At 33.5% G+C, this 27,416-nt stretch overlaps 1 protein-coding gene and 1 non-coding gene across 4 annotated transcripts in view; one reads left to right on the forward strand and one right to left on the reverse strand.

The window, feature by feature from the left end:
- The window catches only part of LOC112051724 (protein TANC2), a 326,061-nt gene that overhangs the window by 243,258 nt on the left and 55,387 nt on the right, over positions 1-27,416 (forward strand). The gene's annotated exons all lie outside the window — the stretch shown is intronic.
- On the reverse strand, positions 19,057-19,128 carry Trnaa-cgc (transfer RNA alanine (anticodon CGC)). The gene has a single exon. It is a non-coding gene; the product is annotated as a tRNA-Ala (tRNA).

A 27,416-nucleotide genomic window follows, 5' to 3' on the forward strand; every position in this document is an offset into this window, starting at 1 on the left:
TTTGTTTCAACGCGCTAATCTCAGGAACTACTGGTCCGATTTTTCTTTAAGTGTTAGATAGCCCATTTATCGAAGAAGGCTATAGGCTATATATTTTCCCCATATTCTTACGGGAACGGTAATCGGTTGAAACCGCGCGGCGTCAGCTAGTTTTTATTATAAAGGGCCAACCATTAGAATTGCTCAACACATCTCCATTCCACGTTATTTCTGTACCGTTTTATTAGCCCACACTTACAATGTTATCTCAAATCTATCATCATTAGTAACACTAAATGCATTCGAGTCCACGAAACCGAAAACTTTAATGAAAACCCGAGCATTTGTGGCACGTGATGATAAACATCATTACTGATCGACCCGACGAGGAAATCATTAAAAACAATTTGTTCATTTACACCTACACATTGCCTTCGACTAATAAAATTCGATACTTTAGAATACTAAATAACGGAGCCAAAGAAAACTTTAATTAATGATCTAGCTGCCGATAAATTTTTAACGCTTTTGTGGAGTCAACACGATTAGTATTGCAATGGGCCAATGGGCCAATCAAATAATAAACACAGAATACTTATTGATTATAATGAGGTAAATATTTAACTAATGAAACGAATAAAATGTATAACTAACATCTAGAAAACTGACTAAATGACCAAACGAACTACGAAACGAGAACCACGCGGGTGAAACCGCGCGGCATCTGCTAGTTGTTAATAAAAGAAGAAGAAGAAGAGTTAATAATAAAATAAGAAGAAGATGAGTTAAGAATAAAAGAAGAAGGAGAGTTGATGAATATAATCATCTTCTTGTTATCAATTCAAAATATACAAGTTCCAAGTGAAAACAGTTTTCTAAACCTTTGATATTTATTCATATCTATAATCAAAAGAAATAATCTTTTTAATTAATTATAATTACAACGCAAAGTTATTAGTATAGATAAAAACGAGAAAAGAATTTTAATTAACAATCAAGGAGAGATTTTTGAAAAATTAAAACATTTTTAAAATACAGCTGCAATTTAGCAAATAATTTAATGAACGCCAAAGACTAACATAAATCTTAAATGCCAGCCTCATTCCAAAAATGGTTTGCCGAGGATATCCACGGTCGCCAAAACTGTGACCTACTCGCATTATGGCGTTAGAACGTGATTATTAATAATTTATAGATATAATTATTAATAACTGTATCTTAAAAGATCTTAAAGCAGTTTTTACCTTAAAAGAAGCGTTAAAATGATTATCTACCTAAAATGGTTCTGTGTTTGAACAAAATTTAGTCTTAAATCACATTTAAACGCTAAAAACGTTATCAAAAATTTAGCAAACAAATGCACTTGCCAAATTTTTCATCGTTTATTTTAGTATTTTAAATTATACTAATCACACTAATAATATAAAGGCGAAAGTATGTGTCTAGAGATTTGGCTGAAATTTGGAATGGACATACATTTAACTCTGAATTAACATATAGGCTACTTTTTATCCCGGAATCATTCATTGTTTCCGCGAGATTTGTGAAAAACTTCCACGCGGACGAAGTCGCGGATGTTTGCTAGTGTTTTATGAGCTCGATTTTGACAAATATTTCATACAAATTTTATAAGAATACCGTAAATATTGAAACTAATTCAAAATACATGAACCTAATGGCGTTGGAGAACTATGATTATCTTAAAAAAGATTTATGGATCATATGTGGACTTTTTACAAAAGAGTACCTCCGGTGAAAGGTCTGGAATGTAGAGTAATACAATACTCGAATACAGTGCGTTCCATACACATTATACATACAAACTAACTGACTCAGTTTTTGTTCTGCTACTTGCACACTTGCCACGTTTCTTAAGTGTTTATGATCGCTATCCGTTACATTGTCCGCTTCATCGTTTTTGTAGTAATCTTTGACGGAACAAGATGGTTCACCTGGTGATAACAGAAAAACATCTATAATTGGCAAATCTTTGCAGAACATAGGAACACATCGTTCAATGCACTGCTCTGATAACTGAGGCGTAGGTGTTAACTGTAAAGTCTTATGTAGGTACTATAGAGTATATCCTACTAATATTATAAACGCGAAAGTTTGTATTGATGTTTGTTACTCTTTAACGCCGTTATTTCTAAAGCGATTTGGCTGAAATTTGGAATGGAAATAGATTTTATTCTGGATTAACACATAGGCTATTTTTTATCACGAATCCATGGTTTCCCGAGATTTGCGAAAACTGATGATTTTGATGGTATAAATGTTTGTTACTCTTTCGCGCCTCGACTACTGAACCGAATTAGCTGAAATTTGGTATTGAGATATATTATAGCATGGATTAACACATAGGCTACTTTTTATCCCGGAAAAATCCATGGTTCTCGAGGGATTTGTGAAAAACTAAATTCCACGCAGACGCGGGCGTCCGTAAGTAGAGTATATTTTATAAGTTATAGTCTATGACAAGTGTACCGTCAAACGTGAGTCGATAACTAAATGGCGTTTTAATAAAATCCTCATTAATATCTTCCAATATGCCAACATAACAAGTACCTGTAATTAAACCAGCATATCTTTCACACCGGAACTTAATATAACCGGAAGCTGCAAGCATCTCGTCTGGGAAAGCATTGGCTATGGTTCTTTCTGTCGCCAAGCAGCATAGCTGTTTTCCCGTCTGATTACCAGTGACAGTTACAGGTAAATGAGGCTTAACACCGAAGCGGTCCACAAGGATCCCCTAGCACGATCTCCAGGGGATCCCCGTGAACTCATAAGTTCATCAGGATCCCCTTTAAATAAAATTAAGTAAAGATACACACTAGGTATTTACGTCTTAAGTATCGCAACGTTTTGTAGGACCATGATCTTTGCATACCTTGTGAAGAGTTGTTCCATTTTTAGGCATTTTACCACTTACCATGAGGCGGACCATCTGTTTGGTTCGTTAATCCTTACAATAAAAAACATACTTCATTTCCGAAAAATCCATGTTTAGAAAATTCTGAAAAATATTGTTTTTCGGAAATGAAGCATTATTTAGGACCTGATACTAGTATGTATCGAGCCGGTTAGTCATTCTTCTCAGCCGTGTGTCACACATGATACTTACGAATGGAATGTAAGCTGAGACTTAACGATGAGTTTTTGTTAGGCCGTTCTTACTTTTGTATAGCGGTCTAGAATTTGTAAATGATTCATCGCTACTTAAGAAAATACCTATCTTTCTTATACAGAACAAGAATCAGCTGTAAGGGTGCAATAAACAGAAAAACAACATTGTATTTGAAAACTGTTGATATTTGTGTAACGCTTTTTTGATCGATATCAAGTTTATTAAGCGCTTTGTTTAGGTATTAATAATGCATTATGTTTATTATTTGTACTAATATTTGATAAAACAAGTAGAAGGGCAGACTTATTGTTGATGATTATAGAAAAACTGTCGCTCATAACAAAAAGTTAACATCTTCCTCAAGAAATCCTCCAATGCCCTACCTTACCTACCAACCTTATTAGAGAATATAATTTGCCATGCCTTTTTGAATCGACCAATATTCCCGTTAGTATTAGCTTGACTGTGATAGCACTCGTGACGCTAAAATTCGACCAATGAGATAATCGCGTGAAGAGATATAGTCAAAATTCAACCAATGGCGGCGCGGAAGTACCGCTATCTCTTTCATTGCGTTCGTACAAAAGAGATGGGACTGGATAAGCTTCGACGCTATTGGACGAAAGGAGATGTCCGAAATTGGGCTTACTTTTCAGAACGATACAGAAATGAAAAATGTTCTGAAAATGTTGTAAGTTTTACTAGAATACTCCATTAGAATCTTAGCCGAAAATTATTCGACAACTGGGAAAATAAGCTGATTTTATTATTTTCATACCAACCATAATAATATGTATCCTCTTTAATACCAACGCGAGCTGTCAATGTCAAAATCAATTAATGAATGAGAGTCAAATATTTTGTCAAATCTTCTGTTTATCAAACTGACATTTTTCCTAGGGATTTGGCATTATTTATTGTTGTTTTTTGAGTAAATGTGTCAAGTTAGAGTCAATTCCTTATTAAAACTGTCGCCTGTCAGTTTGACACTGATAATGCAATGAATTTTATTTCAAAGGGTTACGAATTATTGCCCACCTGGAACAAGTAATTTAATTGATTAGGAAAATATAGATTTCTTTGAAAATTGGCATAATGAGTTATCCTTAATTGTCCTAATTTATGGCCAATTTTCAGCTCTGTACCATATAATTTTGGCCCAAGTTTGTATGGAGACTGGGTTTCTCTTTTTATCTCTATTTTTCTTCACTGGTCGCATGTTAACACCTCTCATGTTAAGTGACCATGCACCCTAAGACAATAGCGCTCTAACTTGGCAAAGGCACAGTTCGTTCAACCCATACTCACTGATGAAAATAGTGATGTGCATTAGCTACTATCGATGAAAGTGAAACTTTTCCACAGTAACAACTAAGTTGAACAACCTGACGATAAAAACTTAAAACAAACTTAAATGAACTCAAATAAAGAGAACTTTAATGAACACATAGCGTTAGTTCAACAGAACTCGTAACCATATTTGTTTACTGCAATGTTCAAACTGCTACTGAATTTTCCAAGAGCTGTAGCGCTATTCTTTAACGATGTTTTTATCACTTCGACAGTATTATTTTCGTACTATATCTAATAACTATCGCTATCTCTCTCTATAGTATCGTCTATACTAATATTATAAAGAGAAAAACTTTGTTTGTATGTTTGTTTGTTTGATTGTAATAAATAGGCTCAAAAACTACTGGACCGATTTTAAAAAATCTTTCACCATTCGAAAGCTACATTATCCACAAGTAACATAGGCTAAATTTTATTTTGGAAAAAAATAGGGCTCCGTTAAATATTTGGGTTTTTCTGACATAAGGTGTAACAAATCAACCAGAAAAATAGGGTAGGGGTAGGTAGGAGTAGGGTAGGGGTAGGATAGGGGTAGTTGAAAGTTTACATCGAGTTTCACGCGGACGAAGTCGCGGGCGTCGGCTAGTGTTAGATATATAGAGAGAGAGAGAGAGATAAATGTGAATTAAAAATCACACTTGCGAGCTTATACAAAGCATAGTCCTGTTACCTATTATGTGACAATGGTTTTACAGCTCTTGTTAGAAAGAGAGAGATGTTCGAAACACTATATCGAGTTGTAAACACATCGTTAGTGAATAGCTTTACTTATCAACGATATTTAATTCAGTTCTCCCACACACACTTAAGTTTTATAGATCATTAAATAGGTATAAGTGAATTGTAAGAGCGAACGGTCGAGTTCTTTTCTTTCTTTATTTTACGTCTGATTGATAATATTTTATACATAATTAGGCAAGTTTAAAAGACACGACAGTCGCAATTGAACATTGTGGAATCTAAAGTACTCGTACGTAGAGGATTTTCTGTCAAATAGGGGTGATACTGTCGTTTGCATTCGTCGGTTAATCGCTGATTATAGCAAAATAATTCAAGTATTCGCTAGACTAGGCTGATTTTTTGAAGGAGAATGTGCCTTGTAATATTCGAAAGGGACATCCCGTAAGCAGATAATAATATCTTTTGCATGCATGTATGAAATATACTATCCTCATACGGCCTTGAATTTGACTTACATATACAATACATTGTAAAATATTACATTTCTTTTATAATTAAAAATACTTAATTCTACTTTTTTGTTGGATCAAATTACAGTTTAACCGAGTTCCTTAAATAAAAATCTTAAAAAGAAATATTCTCTAATAGGTTTGTAAGTTAGGAACGATAAACCCATAATGAACGTTTATTAGCTCTTAGACTATACAGTTATGGTCAGCCAGCGTTTATTTGACCACGCTAATTGACTATGTAAATACAGACCACATAAAAACATTTAATTAAAGCGAGTGTCATATAAATTAAATATCTGTGGCGAATGATTCGCTTTTTTATTTCAATTTTATATCTATTTATACACAAGAACGTATTTTTAAGTGTAACATTTGTACGGGTGGACTTGATTCGTTTAATTTAAATCACCTGGCGCCTAAATTAAGACTAAAACACATTTTTAAATGTTTTTATTTAAAAACTGCTCTTTTTGTAATATGACTAATTAAATAGTCCCTTTGCCCTCCAATTAGTCAGATAGACTAGGAGTGGGACAATAGTCCAGCGAAAGGGGATCATACCCACGACCTCTGGGAGTTGAGTCCGACCTCTTTAGAGCCTTTAAAGCATTGTGCTCACCAATAAGGCCAGTTGAAGCTACGATAAAACGGACATCATGCAGAGATGCTCCGTGATAGATTTTGACGGCCTCCGTGGCGCAGTGGCATGCGCGGTGGATTTACAAGACGGAGGTCCCGAGTTCGATCCCCGGCTGGGCCGATTGAGTTTTTCTTAATTGGTCCAGGTCAGGCTGGTGGTTACCAACCTACCGACAAAGACTACCCACCCTACCGATTTAGCGTTCCGGTATGATGTCGTGTAGAAACCGAAACGGGTGAGGATTTTCATCCTCCTGCTAACAAGTTAGCCCACTTCCATCTTAGATTGCATCATCACTTGACTGGTGGGAGGCTTCGGCCGTGGCTAGTTACCACCCTACCGGCAAAGACGTACCGCCAAGCGATTTAGCGTTCCGGTACGATGCCGTGTAGAAACCGAAAGGGGTGTGAATTTTCATCCTCCTCCTAACAAGTTAGCCCGCTTCCATCTTAGATTGCATCATCACTTACCATCAGGTGAGATTGTAGTCAAGGGCTAACTTATAACGAATAAAAAAAAAACTTAAAGTCAAGGGCACACTTGTAAAGAAAAATACACGAACAGTAAAGAAAAATACGCGACCAACACACGATCAGTTTTATCGGATGTCCTGTCGTTAGCGATGCATGCACGTGAATTTATTGACTGGTGCGTGACGTTGAGGCCAGTTGGAACTTTTACAGAAGTCAGGAATAAAAATTAAGTTATGAAAATTAAGTCTTTCAAATAACCCGCTACCATCTAGGATTGTAATCAACCTTCTTTACAGAGAGAAGTATATCCCTATGGACTGGCAAATCGGTTGAAGAGAAAGATGATCTGGGATGTGTTAGGAACTTAAATATTTAAATAGTGTGCTAAAAGGGTTAAAACTACTAACTGTCTTGCCAGCTCTTCCCAGTATATTATTCTTTCAGAACCGGTATAAGAGTCAAAGCAAACAGATGTTCAAATGCTTGTAAACTAAACCTTTATGTAGCCTTAACGATTAGGACAAAAAAAAACATTGGCTGAGTTTGTTGTGGGCTCTTCTCGGACCAAGGCGGGTTTGGAACCCTCGTAACTTTAGTTTTAAGTTTTCGACTATTATTACCACCATTAAATTATGACAAAATCTTGACCTTTCAAAAGTGCATGTAGCCTAATTGAAATAAATTAATTTTGACTTTTTGACTTTTTTTTTATACAAGAGTTTGATTTTCATTGGATTTTATTCAATTCAAAGTAACACTACTTCCAAGTCACACGACATTGTTATTATGTATTAGCGGAAACCCGCGACTTCGTCATTGTAAACTTTCAAGCCCTATTTTAGGGGTTGAATTTTAAAAATTTTTGAATTACATTATATTTCGTATTTTTTTTATGATTTATGAAAAAAAAATTAAAACTGTAACTCTAAAAATGAAGGATTTTCCATACAAACTTTATACTTATATTTCACCCCCTTCTTATTTTATTTTCGCAATAAAAAGTATCTTATAACCTTTTCCGTATTATGGTCTTAAACCGTGCCAAGTTTCATTACAATTCATTCAGTAGTTTCAGCGTGATGAACAAAAAAACACAGACAGACAGAGAAAAAATCAAAAAAATAAATATTTTTGCTTCAGTATCCCTGCAACAAAAAATTTCAAAATATGTTTTAGTTACGCAAAATTAAAAAGAAAATTTATCTGGCTCTCATAATAATATTTTTTCGTCTTATAACTAGTTTAACTGCATTACAGATAAGATCGAGTCGTTTAAGATGTAGATAACAGCATTATAATTTAAACATACTACAAGTATGATGATTTAATTTCTAACAACTTGTATGTATGTACTACCTAATTATGTCCAGTCATGTGTTCTTGATTTAATAAGCAACCGGCAAACGAAGTGGACAGTTACATAAACAATCACTGGGTAAAAAGCCTGCCAAGTGCGTGTCGGGCCACGCGCAGTGTAGGGTTCCGTAGATTAAGTTAGCACTTTAATCCCATAAGTAATTTACAAAAATACCAATAACGATACCATGGGATAGACGATAATAAATTCATCCTCAATTTCTATGTAGGAGATGTACCCTGAATATTTTTCAAGATTATATTTACAACAACTTAGTGCACATTTTTAAAAACATATAGGTACTCATCCTTATTTACAGATTTGTAATAGTAATAGTATCTTCGCTAAACTGCGGACGGACGTACGGAAAGACAGACAGACATGGCGAAACTATAAGGGTTCCTTGTGGTCTACGAAAAACGGCAAAATATGAGTCGGGATCCGTGCCTTACGGTTCTGTATGTTGTTGGTCATTTGGTTGAATATTATTGTATAGACAGACAGACAAGATTATTATTCAATAATTTAAAAGTTTTAAAATCCTGTTATACTGTGAAATTACAAGAACAATTAAAAGACTAGAATTAATAACCAATTCTCAACAACAGAAACTACTTTATTATAAGACTGGGTTAGCTTGAAAGTCTCGTTTAATTTAAAGCATATTAAAAAACTTAACTCAAAAAGTTGTATTTATAAAATTAAAAAAAAACAAATTCCTGAAAAGACAAGTTGTTGGGGTCTGTCTATTTTGTCTCTAATAATATTTATAGTTTCATACAGGTTTTAGAAGATTATCACGGTGAAATAAACAGTCTTTCACCTTTATTCGAGCACTATAATAACAGTTTTCATACTTTTTTATTTCTAGAAAATACTTAAAAAGGTAAAAAGACGGTTATTTTATAAGTTATTCCGCGAAAACGTACCTGTGCCGACTAGCCGCGGCGGCGAATCGAGAGCAGGAAGACCTAATAATACCCGTCTGGCAACTAGTGACGTGTCCAAACTATCGATAAACAATCTCGACTTTGACATACAATGACAGTTGCGACTGTAATGGCGCTGTCACTCGTCTAGGAACGATCAAGCGACAATAATAATCATGTTTGTTATTTCTCGGTGGAATTATGCCTGTTTTATATAGCCTGACCAGAGAAACGGATGTGTTTGTTAAAATAAGTGTTCTCTATCATTTTGCTATTGCGTAGTTCCCGTTCTTGTGGGAATATGGGGATAATAATCATTAGAATATAAAGTTATATAATCCTCGTTTAAAAGCTTTCCATTGGTGAAAGTGCGTGATCTCAGTGAATCAGAAATGAGGAGATCTGCAGAAGAACCAAAGTCACCGACATAGCTCAACGAGTTGCGAAGCTGAAGTGGCAATGGGCGGGGCACATAGTTCGAAGAGCCGATGGACGTTGGGGTCCCAAAGTTCTGAAATAGCTTACTAGTGCGACCCCGCACTAGTAAGCGCAGTGATGGTCGACCCCCCACCAGGTGGACTGACGACAGCAAGCGAGTCGCAGGGATTCGATGGTAAAAGAATATTTAAAATGGGTTTAGTGGCTAAAAGCGTAAGCGTAGTAAAAGTGTAAAAAGCATACAAACAAACTTACATTCCCATTTATAATAGTAGAGTAGTTGTAGCATTTTGAAAAGCTTAGAATAAAAAGCGCTTTGTTTTCTTTGTTGTTTTATAGCATTTGTCGCAATGGTCTTTGAAGTTTTAAATCAGATGGTCATGCGATGCATAAATTTCTCGCGGGCGTGAATAGAGTAGTTATCTAATACATCATAGTACAATTGTTTTACCTACTATGATATGCGTAAATCAGTGTTATAAATCTCTGTAAGTGTACCACAGCACTAGAGCATAAAAAACCTGAGAATAGAATGAAAAAAGCATAAAACGCCAACAATATTAAGCAATATATTCAAAAAATAAAAATATATGAATAGCACATATACCTGACATAGCTCAGCGAGTCGCGAAGCTGAAGAGAATGGGCAGGCCACATAGTTCGAAGAGCCGATGACGTTGATGTCCCAAGGTGCTGGAATGGCGACCCCGCACCGGAAAGCGTAGTGTGTGTCCAAACCCCCCCCCCCCACACACACACACTAGGTGAACCGAAGATATCAAGCGGGTTGCAGGGAGCCGCTGGATGATGGCGGCTCGAGGCAGTTTTGTTTGAAAGTCCATGCAAGAGGCCTATGTCCAGCAGTGGACCTCCATCGGCTGATAATGATGATGATGATGATTGACATATACCTACAGATTAGTCTTGTCTGCATATTTGTCTGTTATAGTATTTATTTAATAATAAATGACTTAATATATCGCGGGTCACGGCTAGTTAAAACTACCCATGTTGAAATAACATCGATATAATCCCGTAGATACGCGGAACATCACTGCAGGTGTATAGTTACGCGGTCGTTGAATGGCTTGCACAGGCTTCGCGATATGGGACAAGTTCGCTGAGCGCAGATTTTACTTCTCTCCTTATCTCTGCCATCGGGTATCAGGTTTGTCCGTATCTCGCACTTGCGTCGGTATGGAGTTACCCGTTGACATATGGCCTTGCGGGAACCTTTGTATGTTTTTTGATTAATAAGTAAACGTTTTCACGTTTTGGATGTATTCATTTACTTGCATCTCGTTGACGGCGACGATGGAAAGATAAAAGATTATAAATGGAAATGATTCGAAAATAATTAACGATGTTCTTCTGAATATACTTTTGGTTACCATAGATACGCTTTACCGTACAGTAATCAGTATTTAAAGTATTTTGCTAATAATATATGTTATAATAAAGCTCCGTCTTATATTAATTTGAAAATTTGTAACCATACCTCAATCAATTTATGTAATACTAGCCAACGACTCACGGTTTCACCGGCGTAGTTCCCGTCCCGTCCATGAGAATATGGATATAAAATAAAGCCTACGACACTCACAAATAACGTAGCTTTTTAGTAGCAGAATAATTTTCAAAATTTTAGATCGATAGATAGATAGATCGATAGATAGAGAGTTTATTAGATCCAGAGAATATCTCCTACACAACTACAAACTTTACGTCTTTAAAATATTAAGTACTAGCGGACACTGAAACGATTTGAATGAAATTTAGTAGGAGATAAATCGTAACTTGGAGCAGAACATACGATACTTGTATCGCGAAAAAAATCCATAGTTCCCGCGTCATTTGTAAACAACACAATTTCACGCAAACAGAGACGCGGGCATCTCCTAGTTCGCTAGTATTAATATATCAAAAAAATGCATCAGTATATTTTAACAGCGGCATCTAAAATTGCTCTCATAATATTCAGATTTAGACAATTAAAGTAAATTATACGCTTCCAAAATATTTCGCCAGCGGCGCATTTTCTACAAGTAACTTTCAAATACAAGATATATTGTAAAGATAATAGGCATAAGAATTCTGGAGCAGATGCTATCGAACGATTTATAGCCACCGTGCGAAATGGCAATTATTGTGTCCAAATATTGTGCCATTCGGCTTAATTATATTTAATTTTCAATTTCTTTGTACAAGCTTTCATTTAATTTACTCTGGTGTGAGTCAAATCTTTCAAACTTAATTAGAAATGCTTTCGAATTGACTCACATTTGTTATCTATAGTGATTAAAAAAAAAAATCAAAATATATGGTACCTTTATAGTAGAATCATAAAAATTTCAAATTTAATTTTATCTCTCATTTATTTATTTACATTTTTTTTTATTTTAACAAATAAAATGCAAAGCACAATTAATTAAAGATTTATAAAAAAATACAACCCTCTCGTTTGAGAACTATTGAGTTCTCAAGCCGGTGATCAGCGGCCCTATTATGTATCTCGGTGTACCATTCAAAAGTTTTTAAGTCACTACATAGTTTTTCGTCGTATTTTCATTTTTATGATCATCTAACATAGTTATTTCAAAGAAATGACTATGTAAGATGTTACATCAAGGCGGCTGTGATTTATTGTTTTTACAATTATATAATACTAGCTGACGCCGTGCGGTTTTACCCGCGTGGTTCCCGTAGGAATACGGGGATAGCCTATAACCTTCCTCGATAAATGGGCTAACTAACACTGAAAGAGTTTTTCAAATCGGACACGTAGATCCTGAGATTAGCGCGTTCAATCAAACAAACAAACTCTTCAGCTTTATACTATTACTATAGATGATTATTTCAACGAAATTGCGTTTTTTCGTTAAAATAACGTTAATACTTACTACTAGGTACCACTACTAAACTAATGCCAATTCACATAAAATGACCATAATTATATTGTTTCGTTGAAAACACAATATTGGATGATTGCAAAAACGAAAACACGATGAGAAACACGTAGTGACTCATTATTTGAATAGTACACCGAGATACATAATAACCCGCAGGTCACTGAGGAGAAAAAAACCTCCTCACAAAAAGCTACGTCTAAAGGATTTCTGCCTCCTGTATCCGGCCTATAATCCAAGAACAGATCGAAAGCTTCTAAAGACGTTGGCAGAAGCTATTCGCTATTGAGACTATTGAGTGAAACGACTTTCAGAACGATATCGATTGACTCAACATTAATAATATCATCATCAATCTGTGCCTCTATTTCGCGGTGCCATTGTTCAAGCGGACATCAAGAATCTATTATGTATAAGTATCGATGATAATAATCTATACAGTTAATAAATCGTTCAATATGTTTAATCCAATTACGTCTTTGCCAATCGTGTTTATCGCGTTATTGATGTGTTCTTTAAGTTGTTCTGATGTTGAGTGACGACGCGCTCCAAAGACGAGATGCAAAAGCTAGTTTTTTTGAACAACTAACAGTTACTAGAGCTGAGTTACTGCTATCCTGTTTGCTATGCAGAAAAAGACAATTTACGACCCGCTAAACTAACTTGAACGTGCCAGACACTCATGGACTGCGAGCCTGGGTTAGCCAGACATATTTTGTTTTACAATACGTACGGCGAACGCACGACGGATCATATAGTTCGTCGTCTTATTAAATATCTGCCAATAGATTACAATGAAGGTAATACTCCAAGAAAATTTAAACTGTATATGAATATGTCCTACGAATTTCACTTAAGATATAAATACTTGCCTAATTTAATGTTTGTAACCCTATATGAATTAGTTATTATCGTCAAATCTTTGTGATTTTTGTGGTTGTCCGTGTAATTTACCTTTTATTGTAAACTCTTTATTTCAGATTAATAAATAAATAAAATAAAATGAAGGTTTAAGTGTATCAGCCTACGCGCCTAGGTAAGTAAATATTGTATCAAATTATGGAGTTTGGACTTTGCTGATTTTGGAACGTAGCAGGTTTCAATTGTCAAAACCCTCAACTGAACAAATATCTGAATTATAAAGCGTTTTTTTTAATATTCTCCTCCACATAAAATTCTATCGCCATTCATCTAGCTTTACTTCAACAAAAATTATGTTTTTCACTTGGACAAGTGAGGTTTTTTTTAACTCAAAATGATCAATTACTTCATTAACATGATAAAACTATACATTAAGGATTTTGTTCCTCGAAATCTGGTACCTTTCAACGGCACCGAGTTCCCAACTCCATAATTGAACACAATGTAACTTTAGGTCACTACCTACCTAGGCTAAACTACTGTACTTTCCTATACGAGTAGTAGTACCATGGGCTTGCAAACGTTGAGCCTATATAAAATGAGGCAAGTCTGGCTACCGCAGGTGCTCGTTCAATCACATTCTCCGCTACTTAGCATGTTATCGTATTTGAATAAAATAATTAACTCCTTATTAGCGTTAATTATCTAATATATTAACTATATCCGTTCCGTTTATCAGCATGACGCCGTGGTATGCTGATTTATTAAAGGAATTTGTTTAAAAGAAAAACTTATATATTTTAATTAAAATGCGTTAATTAATGCTCCATTTAATGTTGCAGTTTATATGAACTTGAACTACTGTATATAGAAATAGAGCTTTATATAGCCATGCCAATTTGAAAGTACATCCTTTAATGCATATTCAATAGTTGGTAATAGCTGAAGGGGTTTAAGTATCACTTGGGTATAGAAATTAGGTAGTATAGATTATTAAGACAAGCCTGTTTGAATAAGGAACTTACAATAGATGAAATCCTAAAAAAAAATATAATGAGTATTATCTAATTTTCAATTTTTAACTCATAGAAAATTTTCACTTTATTCATCCAAAAAATATTTATTTTACATTTTATTAAGCTAGGTGGACCTTAATTAAATAAAATTATAAATAAAAACTGCGTACTTAACATTCAGATTGCACTTATGAACGAAATTTTTTGACGTGACAACGTCTTATAAATTGGTTTGCCGGGTGACACTTCAAGAAACTGCGTTACGCTCCGCTCACGTTATGCGCTCACAATGAGAGCGAGTGAATAAAATTTTGTTAATATGAAATTCAGTGCGAGATTCTTTGTATAAATTAATGTTTTAAATATAATTCTTTGTATAAATAAATGTTTTAAATTGTTACTATTATTTCATCCTTCTTCCTACTATACGAATGAATATTCACATTAAAATTATTTTACCACTCAAAGTCGTTGTCACGTAAAACCTTCGCCCGTATACCGACTTTACAGGCAACCAATTTTTTTTTTAGGATTCAAAGATGTAGAAGTTTTATACGTATATTATAACTGATATGTATACTTACGAGTATATTTTATGCACTGCTGTTACTTATAGATATTACTTTTCACAAAATTTGTTACTGGATTTATTTCACACCTCAACCTCATGTCAACTAAGTTAATCATATATTTTGTATCATAGTTATACATAACATCTTGAGAAATTTAATTAAACTTATAATAATTTATTATTCAACAAAATAAGTATTAAAATTTTCACATAAAATAAATTAAGACTTAGAATTAAAAGAATAAAAAAAACCAAATTTTAAATAAATAAAATAATTACACCCAATACACACCATCTAATTGTTAAACATATTGGCAATCTTCTCATTTGCTATCAGTTAAAAATTAAAAAAAAAATCAATCACAAAATATAAAAACTAAAATGTTAAACAAAAAACCGTTTATATAGATGCATACGGATTCAGTCGAAATCTAAGCAAGCCGAAAAGCCGAACATACCTATCGTTCCAAGGCACAAAACATGGAATGCATTATTGATTACGACAATTATTCTAAACATCCCGATTGTTGTTGTGTGACTGAATGTGAACTTGGGAAGGACAACCTCGTATAGTCTTATATTTGATACCATCTTGGCATTTTTGGAATACCAATGGGAAATTAAAGTTCCAGCACGAAATCGATGACTATGTAAATGTTATATAAGGGAGGATTACATAAACTATGTAATAACTATTTTTCCCTTTGATCTTATTACTTGTTATTTTTGTAGAATAATAAATAAATAAAAAAAATTAAAAAATATTTATAACTTTCTAGAGACACAGAATATCTATATAATATACATACATGCATTGCATATATTACGTATATGTATAGGTAATATGTTATGAGCATAACTGAGAATTATCTTAATCCTCTATACGTGTGTCAAGTCTCCGAATTTCCGCATTCGGCCTTCTCACATTTTGAGAGGAGAGTCGTGTTCAACAGTGAACCGAATATGGGTTGTTAATGATTATGGTGGTGGTATATTAATATTACCTACAGGCTAAAGGGTGCGATAAACGTCGCCTTATCTAGAACGTTGAGTTTTATGGTACAAAATATTAAAATATCAAATGGAGGGAGGAGTCATATCTAACAAAAAAATTTTGATGAAAAAAATTCAAAAACTGACTAAACTAAAAAGCGAAAAATAATATCAATCTAAGTTCTATATATATAATATTACGTACTAACTCATGATCAGTTTGAAGTCGGTGATAGCCCGATGAGGTATTTATTCAAGCAATGTAAGAATATCATAAAGATTTAGGTTTTTCAACCAGAGTACTTTCAGAAACGGCTTAAATTAACACAACACCAGCTTAGCACCGCCTTCATATATAGTTTCATTGATCTAATTTCAAATAATTTTCGTATACATATATCAACCGGATATTACTATTTTTTGTTGATTGTTTTAGAAATTATAACTAGATACTACATATACTTATACTTATTATGATGTATTACTTTTGAAAGTTCCTTTTTCATACATTTAAGTATAATCCCGTTGTTCCGTCTGTCGTGAGTCATGATGTTCCCGTTTCGTGACATTCGCCATTATAATTAGTTCGTCAAGTTGTCTACATTTAAACAGACTTGTAGGTAAATTCGCAGATCACTCAACAGTCTTAGTAACCCAGTCTTGTACATCTTCTCTTATATCGTGTAAATCAATTGAAAATGAGTAAAAAAAAAGGTAAAAAAATAGAAAGCCTTTTATTTCCAGTTGATTTTTAAATTTACTTTTTTGTATTTTACCAAATTAGTATTTAACTATTACAAGGTATCTAAATGAAATATTTTTTTTGCTAGAAACTCCCTCAGGTAATGGCCTTCTCCAAAGATTTTCATTTTTCCCGTTCTTTAGCAATTTGTAGCCATTGTGGGCCCTTAGTGTACTCAAACTGTAAAATTAAATTTATTATTTTAGCTGTGATTTAAATTTTCAATTTTCTACGTAAATAAAAGATTTTCTTACAAATTGCTCCTCCGACTTTATGTATCTTTCTTTAAATTGTTAGGCAAATAAAAGTAAATACTTTTAGACAGTTCTAAAAGTAGATATATACTTTTCTTTTTGTGGTTATTAAGATAAGGTATGCCAGCCGGCTAATTCACTAACTCTGTCGTGTTGATCAGTTACCATTAAATAAAATTAGTGAATACAAAATCACGTGACCTAAAAATTACCAACAATAACTAGTTGGTAAACATATCGACTAACATACGTCAAAGTTAGTGAATTGGGCCGATGTGGTATCATTTTACAAGTCAAGCAGCGATTAATTACTTACCTACCTACTATTAGTTGTTACCGCATAAATACATTATAAATTCATACAATTCATTATAAATTCATATATTTTTCAATACATTATAAATTTATATATGAATCACACTATATATCTTTACATCTGTAGTTTAATTGGTACTTAATTATTATTTTTAATCATATTTGCTGCTTCTAATTGAATTTAATTCACTTGAATTTGTTCTCATTTTTATTTTTTTTATGTTAGCTGTGGCGTCACACGGGTCTCAGCTGAAAATCAGCGCCGTGTGTTATGCTTGTATATAGTACACGGCATATGCTGAGCTGTACACCCTTTCTTTTTAAGGGTTACAGACAGACATGCTGTTTTTAGTTAAGGATACTGTTTGTAACTTTTAAATTTGAATAAATTTATTTTCTTTCTTTTCTTTCTTTCTTTCATAATCTAAAGCTGCTATGAGTTATCTGTTATACAATATTGGAAGTATAACTGAGTGTAATTGTATAAGCAGGAAGCATTGTTACATGGACGATAACGACATGTATTAATTAAGTGATATATTAACACTACGACGAGAGATAAGATCACGTTAAAATTTATATAAAAACTAACGGACGCCCGCGACTTCGTCCGCGTGGAATTCAGTTTTTCACATATCCCGCGGGAACCATGGATTTTTTCGAAATAAAAAGTAGCCTATGTATTAATCCAAGGTATTATCTATTTGCATTCTAAATTTCAGCTAAATTGGTTCAGTAGTTGCGGCGTTAAAGTGTAACAAATATCCAAACAAACATTCATAAATCAGAGTTCCATGTAACAACGTAACTTATGTTTTAAACTAGCGGACGCATGCAACTTCGTTAGGGAAATTTAGTTTTTCATAAATCCCGAGGGAACAATGATTTTTTTCCTGGATAAAAGTAGCCTATGTGATGCTCAATAACATCTTCCTGTCTATCTATCAATCTACCTGTGAAAGTTTGGAGTTTGGAGGGCGTAGGTTCGAATCCGTTCCGGGGCATGCACTTCCAACTTTTCAGATGTGCGTGGTGGATTAAGGCCTAACCCCTCTCTTCCTGAGAGGAGACTCGTGGTCAACAGTGATTGTAAATGGTTGTTAATTATGATGATGAATAATATTACTAAAGGCTAACTGTACCAACTAGTCTCGATTTTCTCGACCATAGCGAGATTAGGAGAGTTATTCATAGAACTTCTGTACAATGTAAGCCTTTAGAGCCTCAATAGCTCAACGGTAAGAGCGGTCGGATCATCGAGGAGTGGTGGTTCGATTCCCGCCCCGTTGGTCTATTGTCGTGCCCACTCCTAATACAGTCTTCCCCGACTAGTTAGAGAGGAACCCGACTATTTGGAGGGAAATGGGAATATTGGTCATATTTAAAAGATATTGCAAAATTAAAAACTACGGAACCCTCAAAATAGTAACCTGTCAACAAGGTGCAATTACTCATGTACATGGTAATGGTCATTTATTATCATAGTTGTAGCAAATTGCACGCCATGTGTGGTGACATTACCAGGAAAATGTGTTCAAATGTGTGCCCCAAGGGTTACCACTTCATTACCCTTTTATATTTATATTAGCAATGTAATAAATAAATTAAACTTGTATTTATATGAAAGCATTTATACATCTGTATTGATTGTATAGTGGTAAGCAAATTTGTTTTGGATCATGGAGTCTTAAGTTCAATTCCTTGGTCGGGCTGTGTAAAATTGAGTTTTTCTTTCTTTTTAGTAAGGACGTATCAGATTTGGGAAGTTGGTGATTTTAGGCTCAACTTTTAAAGTAATTTAAATAAAAGATTGCGTTTTGTTGTCTTAAAAGAATTCGAATAACAAACTTATACCATAAAATTTCAATTTTATATTAAAAATAAAATTAAAAAATCAAAAAGTTTTTGGAGGTGCTGGGATTTGAACCCAGGACTTTCAGCATGCGAAGCAGACACTCTACCACTGAGTTACACCCCCGATATGAACTGTGTTGAAATAAAGCATGTGTTACTAAGAGCTTTTGAATTTCTAAACTTGAGGATAGAAAACGTATGACTTGAGCTAATTCCACAATCAAGAATGCTTGAGGTATAATCAAATAGTAGACCGATATAGCCTGCGGTAGCCAGACAATTCTCATTTTAGGCTTATTTATGGCTGAACATTTTTCAGCCTATGTTCCTACCATAGTCAATTATGAAGTTTGACATTGGCTTTGGAAAACAGCAAATTTTAAGACTCCAAATCCTAATTGTCAAAAAAATAAAACATTTTTTTTATAATTCTTTTTTTATTCTTTGCAAGTCAACCCTTTACTACAATCTCACCTACTACGGCGGGCTACTTGTTAAGACGAGGATGAAAATCCTTTCGGTTTCTACACGACATAGTACCAGAACGCTAAATTACTTGGCGGTCCGTCTTTACCGGCAGGGTGGTAACTAGCCACGGCCAAAGCCTCCCACCCGCCAAAGAGAACTATATTTTCTTCAGAAAGAGATATATTATATGAATATGTCTGGCCTACGTTATCGGACCATAGAGTAAATATAACAGAAACTGTTTCTAATCAATATGTCACAATAAAAATAACATCACAAAAAATAAAATCCTACACAATTCACCTTAAAAGCAAACGCTCATAAAAAAGAAATCATTGACAGAGTAAATATTTACTGTGTCATTGATTTAACACTTCTAGCGCCGTGCTATATTGGTAAATGGTTCTGTGTTTGGCTTATTAACAGTTATTCAATATTCAAATTTAATATAACACTTTGTTGTTTTATTAACTATATATCTTTGAATCTTAAAATCAATAAAATTTATTGAAGACTTGCATTTGTTTTTAATTTAACAACTTGGTCACTAACTAAAAACTATTCTATCTACGAGACAAGACTACGATCTCACCTGATGATAAGTGAGTGATGCAGTCTATTAACGAGCGAGCTAACTTGTTCGGAGTAGAATAAAAATCCACACCTATTTCGATTTTTACACGACATCGTACCGGAACGCTAAATCGCTTGGCAGTACGTATTTGGCGTTAGAGTAATAACTAGCCACGACAGATGCCTACCACCAGAGTACACTTGAGCCTGTACTGGGAATCGAACCCACAACCTATCTGGTAATAATCACAGCACTACCAACTGCACCACTGAAGTCCACGAGTCAAATGATAATCACCCCATCCCTATTCCATATAACCCCATAAGGTTCAATAACGGATGTTGATAATAAAATCGCTTTCACATCTGAACTTATTGGATAATTAATACATTTGAATCGTGAGCTCCATTATGAGTTTGAGATTAATATGATGAATAGAGGGTTCATGATCGTAGATAGTAAAATTCAATACACATCAAAAGCTTCCCCTTTGTTCATAATACTTCACTCAATTATACAATCCTTAAATGTAAGTATTACAAACTTAACTTAACATTATATTTGAAAGCGAGTCTTACAAATTGGTTCAATATTGAATAGAAGGTTTAACTTTGAAGAAAGTTATGAAGAATAAATAATAATCATCATCATCATAAACATATCAGCCGATGGACGTCCACTGCAGGACATAGGCCTTTTGTAGGGACTTCCAAACATCACGATACTGAGCTGCCTGCTACATCCAGCGAATCCCTGCGACTCGCTTGATGTCGTCAGTTCACCTGGTCGGGGGGTGATATATAATAATTGATGTATTTTGATTTGCTTAAACTGACTTATTCAACTGGCAACGCCACTCAGATCTGAAGAAAATTTCCTCAACATAAACGAGGCATCCTTTAATAAATGTTTCATGGTAAACTTCTTTTATATCATATGTGCTTAGAATTCAACTATCGACTTACTTAAATATTTTATTTTGAATTCATTAGTGATAATAATTTATATCAATACCAAGGCACTACTAAACTCGTCACCAAATAGGTACGTACTCAATAAAATATCGAAGGTCAATTATTTAAGATCCAATTAATTAAAAAAGTATAACTCTCGATTTGGAAGTTTTACATTTTACGAATGTAGAATGAAAGAAAGAAAGAAATAAATGGGTATCACATCACATAAAAGATACAGAGAATAATTAAAATAAGTTACAACTAGCCTGATGTGATCCTAAAAGGGTTCCATTCCACAATATAGTTTAGTTATAGCCAGTTTCTTCATGTAAAGCTAAAGTAAAAGTAGTAAGTAGTAAAGAAGACTTTATTTTTCAGTAAATAAGACCGTCACTTTTGATTTATGACGTTACTTTGACTGTTACTTGCGATGAAGAAACTGGCCGTTAGTCCTTTGTCCTTTCACTTATCCTGATTCTCTATAAAAGCCTATACACCCGCATTTTTCCTGTTACACTCAACAATATTTTCGAAATCGTGGTAAGTGGGTATTATAAAACTTAACGTCACTTAAAATATAATCTTGACACTAAAAACGAAATCTCTTAAAGCTATTACACAGCTTTTTACCTCATTAAAGTTATCATCAACGTCGGGTGCAATTAAACTCAAAGAAATCAAATCAGCCGTGAACACCGTGTAACTAATGACACGGATTGACAAACTGTCGATATTATTTACGTTACAACTTTTCGAAAAAGTCAAAACGTTACATGTTCGAAAGTGGATTATGTTACAAAACGACATAATTAAAAAACTTTTGAATACTAGCCGATTCCCTGCGGTTTTACCCGCGTTATTTCCGTTCCTGTGAGAATACGGAGATGAAATATAGTAAAAGAGTTTTTAAAATCGGTTTAGTAGATCCTGAGATTACCCCCTACAATACCTCAAACTTTACCTCTTTATAAAATTAGTATAGGTTGAATATTTCTGATTTGGTATCTGACGTTATCAAAAATAAGGAAATCTGTAAAAAAGTTAACGTTATAGCTCAACGAGTCACTTAAATCTGAAGTGACAATGTTAGAGCCGTGATAGCCCAGTGGATATGACCTTTGCCTCCCGATTCCGGAGGGTGTGGGTTCGAATCCGGTCCGGGACATGCACCTCCAACTTTTCAATTGTGTGCATTTTAAGAAATTAAATATCACGTGTCCCAATCGGTGAAGGGAAACATCGTGAGGAAACCTGCATACCAGAGAATTATCTTAATTCTCTGCGTGTGTGAAGTCTGCCAATCTGCATTGTGCCAGCGTGTTGGACTATTGGCCTTACCCCTCTCACTCTGAGAGGAGACTGGAGCTCAGCAGTGAGCCGAATATGGGTTGATGACGACGACGACGAATGTTAGAGAAAAGAGAGTTGAAGTCGGGGTCTCAAGGTGAAGGAATAGTGACCCCGCAGTTTTTCGATCCGTCATCATGGACAGAATATAATATAGAGTTGAACGAAGTCGCTGGATGCAGACCATCTTTTGATTCATGTCTTCTTTATTAATTTTAAATATAAATGATAACAATATTATACGTTACATACACAATGTTTATGTTTTACAAAATACGCCTTGAACCAAATTCCATGTAATTATTATTTGGCTGACAGAAAAACGAAAATATTAAATATTATTATAGACATTTCGTAATTAATCGACATTAATTATTGAAACTTACCTAATATTGTTTAATTACGTGAAATATATTATTTAAATGATATTTAATTTCGCAATTAATCTACATTTAAATGTAACACTTAATATTACTTCAAAACTTTCAATTTAAAAATGATGCTTTAATTCAAGGCAATCACGCCGTTTATAATTTTGTAAACGGACTTAATCCATAATACCTACCGCTAAAAAATCTTCAATCTTATGCAACATATGTGGTCAAACACATAATTGGTATAAAACGATTTGAAAGTTTAAAATTAAAAAAAACTTACTCTAAAATTTACTGACTTGAAAGATATAATATAATTTATGGATAACAACACTGAGAACTAGTTTAATTTTTGGAATCCTCAAGAACTTACTATAGAAATTTTAAAAAATATTTTATCATTTGTCCCATTTATTACTGAGGAAAGTCATCTAAAACGGTTTTCATTTCACTATTTCGCAATGCTCCGAAAGTATTATCGTTCCTAAATGCTGATACTTAGACTTCAATGAAACTTTATGAATACGCTTTAGTCTTTTGAAAATTAAAATGTTCGTGATATCGACTGGAAATTCTAAAAGTTGAGCCAAACTAAAAATCAAATTGGATGTCGAAGATTCGGTATGGTTCAAATTTAGAATTTATAATTATAAAGTAGCAGACCACGAAGCTAGCTACCGACGTTGACATCGTTGATACAATAAACAAAGGCCCACAAAACAGGTTGCTTTTTAATACAGTTTGTTACTTGTACGGTGTCAGTGTGTTTAAAATACGACATCTATTAGCGTGGGAGGCAAAGGCGCAGCGATCTGAATCAGTAGACCCGATAGTGCCCGGAGGTTTGTTAAAATATCAAATTTATAAGTTCAATTAAATTTGTTAGGAATTTTGTATTCACATATTTGTTTCTCCTTATCATGAAGCGTTAAGCTTGTAGAAAAACAAAAGTACCTTCTCGAAAGTGTTGTGAGAAAGTATGACTAGAATATAGCTCGGAGAAATACAATATTTCTGACCCTTAATATTAAATTTGATATGAGTCAACTTGCCCATTGTTACTGCTAATACATTTTGGTTTTGACAGCCGTCAAAATTTACAATACCCGTCATTATAGTGTGACCCAATAACCAGTATTAAATCTATTAAATAAATAATGTTATGTGGATTCCAAATCGTCTATAGATTTCCAAATCATTCAAAAACAGTATTCGATAAAAGTGTATTCACCATAAAGAAATCGTCAATAATTCACCAACTGTAGTTCTCAATCAAAATTATATAGCCTCTCAAACCGGCTACGAAATATCAGTTAAGGGCAATAACCCATGTGGGTTACCACTTCATCCTTATGTGGAGATCAGTACGAACCGGGATAGTGAGAATGTCGAAGTGATTTATAATGAACATTTACTGCAATCACTGGTAAGACATTTACCAAAGCATTTAAAACTCGGTTTATGAATCAAACCATATTTGCTTAGGAATCAAAAGTTTATTGATTGATTTAATATAAACAATAAAGAGTAAGCTTTAGTTAATGTTAACCTGGGAAACTCTACTAGTACCTGACATAGTACAGAAAGCTCTAGCTATCGACTAGTAAGAACACAAATCAAATCAAAACAAAATACATTTATTAAATATCGAATTAAGGTCACAGTCAGCTCTTATTGAAGAAATAAACACTTGCAATATCATTATTAAAAATTACCTAACAATATAATTTACATTAATCAATTCACACGTTTTATTTAAATAAATTAATTAGTACATTGAATATTTTTGAGAAAAACCCAATCAAAACAATTCTACTGATGCTTTTGAGTCAATATTATGTCAGTTTATATGAGATATGTCAAAGATGTAATTTAGGTAAGCTAAGCAGAGACACGCATTGTAAACAAAAGTAAGTTAATTTTAGTCTAGTCTAACTAAGTGAAAGTAGGTACAACTAAGTTCAACAATGAGATTTAAAAAACAGAGTAAAATACTAACACATTTATTTATTTGGACAATCTACATGCAGGTACACAGAATTAAATTATAAACATAAATTACATTAATCGAAAATTATTAACTAAACGAGCCTATTAAGTACTAAGAGAATCTTGATTAAGTGCTATAGTCTGTGTCGGGTCAAAGAAGATTGCCTGTGTGAATTTACGCATAAAGGTTACAAAATGTATTTACATTGCTTGCATGTTCGAAACCACATGCTTCGTTATGGGGGAGAAAGTTCTGTGTATTTATGTTTCGATTTATTTCTCATCTATTCTAAATGGTTGAAATGCAACAAACATAAATTATATCCGTTCTACTTTCTATCTCAAATTACGTTACCACTGGGAACTCGTCAATACGCAGTAAATTGTTGACAAATCTCACTTTAATACTCATCTAGCACGGTTATATTGCCAGAATTAATATCCTGCAGCTGGTCTGCGAAGAAAAGGATACTTGCAGTACAAAGACAATTTTACAATTTTCCTTTCCATGTTTATTCCAACCATGTAACTTGTAATAGAAATCTGTTTTGTGGAGAAGGCTCTTGATAATATGCATAATGAAAATAAGATTAGTTAATCAGGTAAGATGTATTTATACATTTTGATAAAAGGACTTTTTAACAAAATTAACTGTTTTGCTAAACAGTTAATTTTGTTAAAAAGTCCTTTTAATTATATTTGATTTTTATGATATTATCCAAATTTAAAAAATCTTGCCACCAATTTAGTTTCCATATTTAAATAACGACTGTTCTATCATAAAAATATTTTCATTATTGCAATTACTATTCTCTAGAGTTCTAGACCACAGACCAAAATACCCCTCATTATCTTCAATCGCCTTATTAAAGTAACGGTTATCTGTCTGTATCTCTGCTAGATCTTTCGGCGTTAGTTGCATTAGTTATTACCTGTTCCTTGTATGTCAGTCAGCGAGTTAATAAATCATAAGCTTTCACAGAAAGAGCAAATGAATGGTTCATTGAATTGAAAGATTTATGTGAACAAATTCAGAATGCAATTGTCAATAATGAAAATGGAATAACCGCTGAATTAACACATAGTGGAAGGATGTGGTTATATCGGTGTCACATTGATTCTTCATTACCAATATTATCTCTAACATCATTGGCTCTCATTAAAGACAAACTACAGTGCGCTTAGTTAAATTTGTGTAGATTAACTTTAGTGTCTACATCCTTATTAACATAGGTTAATAATTATTTTACATACAGATGATAAAAGTACTTCAACACATTCAAATAATAATGCATGTCAATAGAAGAGTTGGGAAAAAATATTAGGATTCACGATAAAAAATTTGAGGTTAGGTTAGGTTAGTCAATCAAAAAAGTAATTTAAAAAAAAGATTCCCGAATTAATAACCTCCTTCTTTTTTTGAAGTCGGTTTAAAATACAAAACATTTCCAAGTTATCATTTAATACTGATTTTGTTTCGGATTTTTAAGTTTTCAAGTTAAAATAATATGATGCTAATTTTCTACATCTTTACAACTTAAGTAAATGAAGTCCGATTTTAATTGTGCTACGTTTTTAAATAAAATTTCAAGTGAGAGCTTTTATAAGAAGCAATAAGAATAATTTCTTATCAAAAACACCATCAAAATAAATACATTCTTGGCAATCAAGAATTGTTATTATTGTTTTAATTACTGGATTTTATGAACTAGTTAGTAATTGGAGAAAGTTTACCGGTAGGAGGTAAAACTTGGTTTCAAATTCTGTTTTAATTATTTTTATTTTCCGATTACAATATGGTAATTAAACACTGATCGAATCACCAATTAATTGCTGATTTTAAGATAACAGAATCGTTATAGTTTTGTTTATTTGGTATGTTGTAGATGCTCAGTTACGGTATATTTTAACAATTATTTAAGTAAATATCCGATTTCTTGTAATACCTTTCACTTATGTTTTCTTTTATTTGTTCACAGGTAATAACTTTTGACGTCTACAAGTAAATTGGCAAGTGTCATGGTCGTCGTCGTCTTCATCAACCCATATTCGGCTCACTGCTGAGCTCGAGTCTCCGCTCAGAATGAGAGGGGTAAGGCCAATAGTCCACCACGCTGGCCCAATGCGGATTGGCAGACTTGACACACGCAGAGAATTAAGATAATTCTCTGGTATGCAGGTTTCCTCACTATGTTTTCCTTCATCGATTGAGACACGTGATATTTAATTTCTTAAAATGCACACAAATGAAAAGTTAGAGGTGCATGTCCTGGACCGGATTCGAACAAAGTTTCATGGTCATATTATTTGAATTACTATAGTAACTTTAATGTAACTACAAGTACTAAAAGTATCTGTTCATTCATCATCTTAAATATTATTAAGTATTCACGTCAACAGCTAATACAAATAATACTATGAACAATTAAACCTCTCTATTGTTACTATCAATATACTGCAGGTATTCATTCCTTAAAGTTTGATTCCATCTTTAGACATAATTATATGATCCTTAAATTTATGATTTGCACACAAAAGCAAAATAGCAATCATGTTGATTTGAAACAAAATAAACTAAACTAAATAGAATATTTTTCAATCTCATCATGTTACCCATCAATTTTAAGAATATTGCCTGGGGCGTAACCGTAATATTATAACTAATTAATCAATTTGACAACAATAAATGTACAACTAAATAGAT

Source organism: Bicyclus anynana, chromosome 13 (assembly GCF_947172395.1).
Source record: "Bicyclus anynana chromosome 13, ilBicAnyn1.1, whole genome shotgun sequence".
NCBI classification, from domain to species: Eukaryota; Metazoa; Arthropoda; class Insecta; order Lepidoptera; family Nymphalidae; genus Bicyclus; species Bicyclus anynana.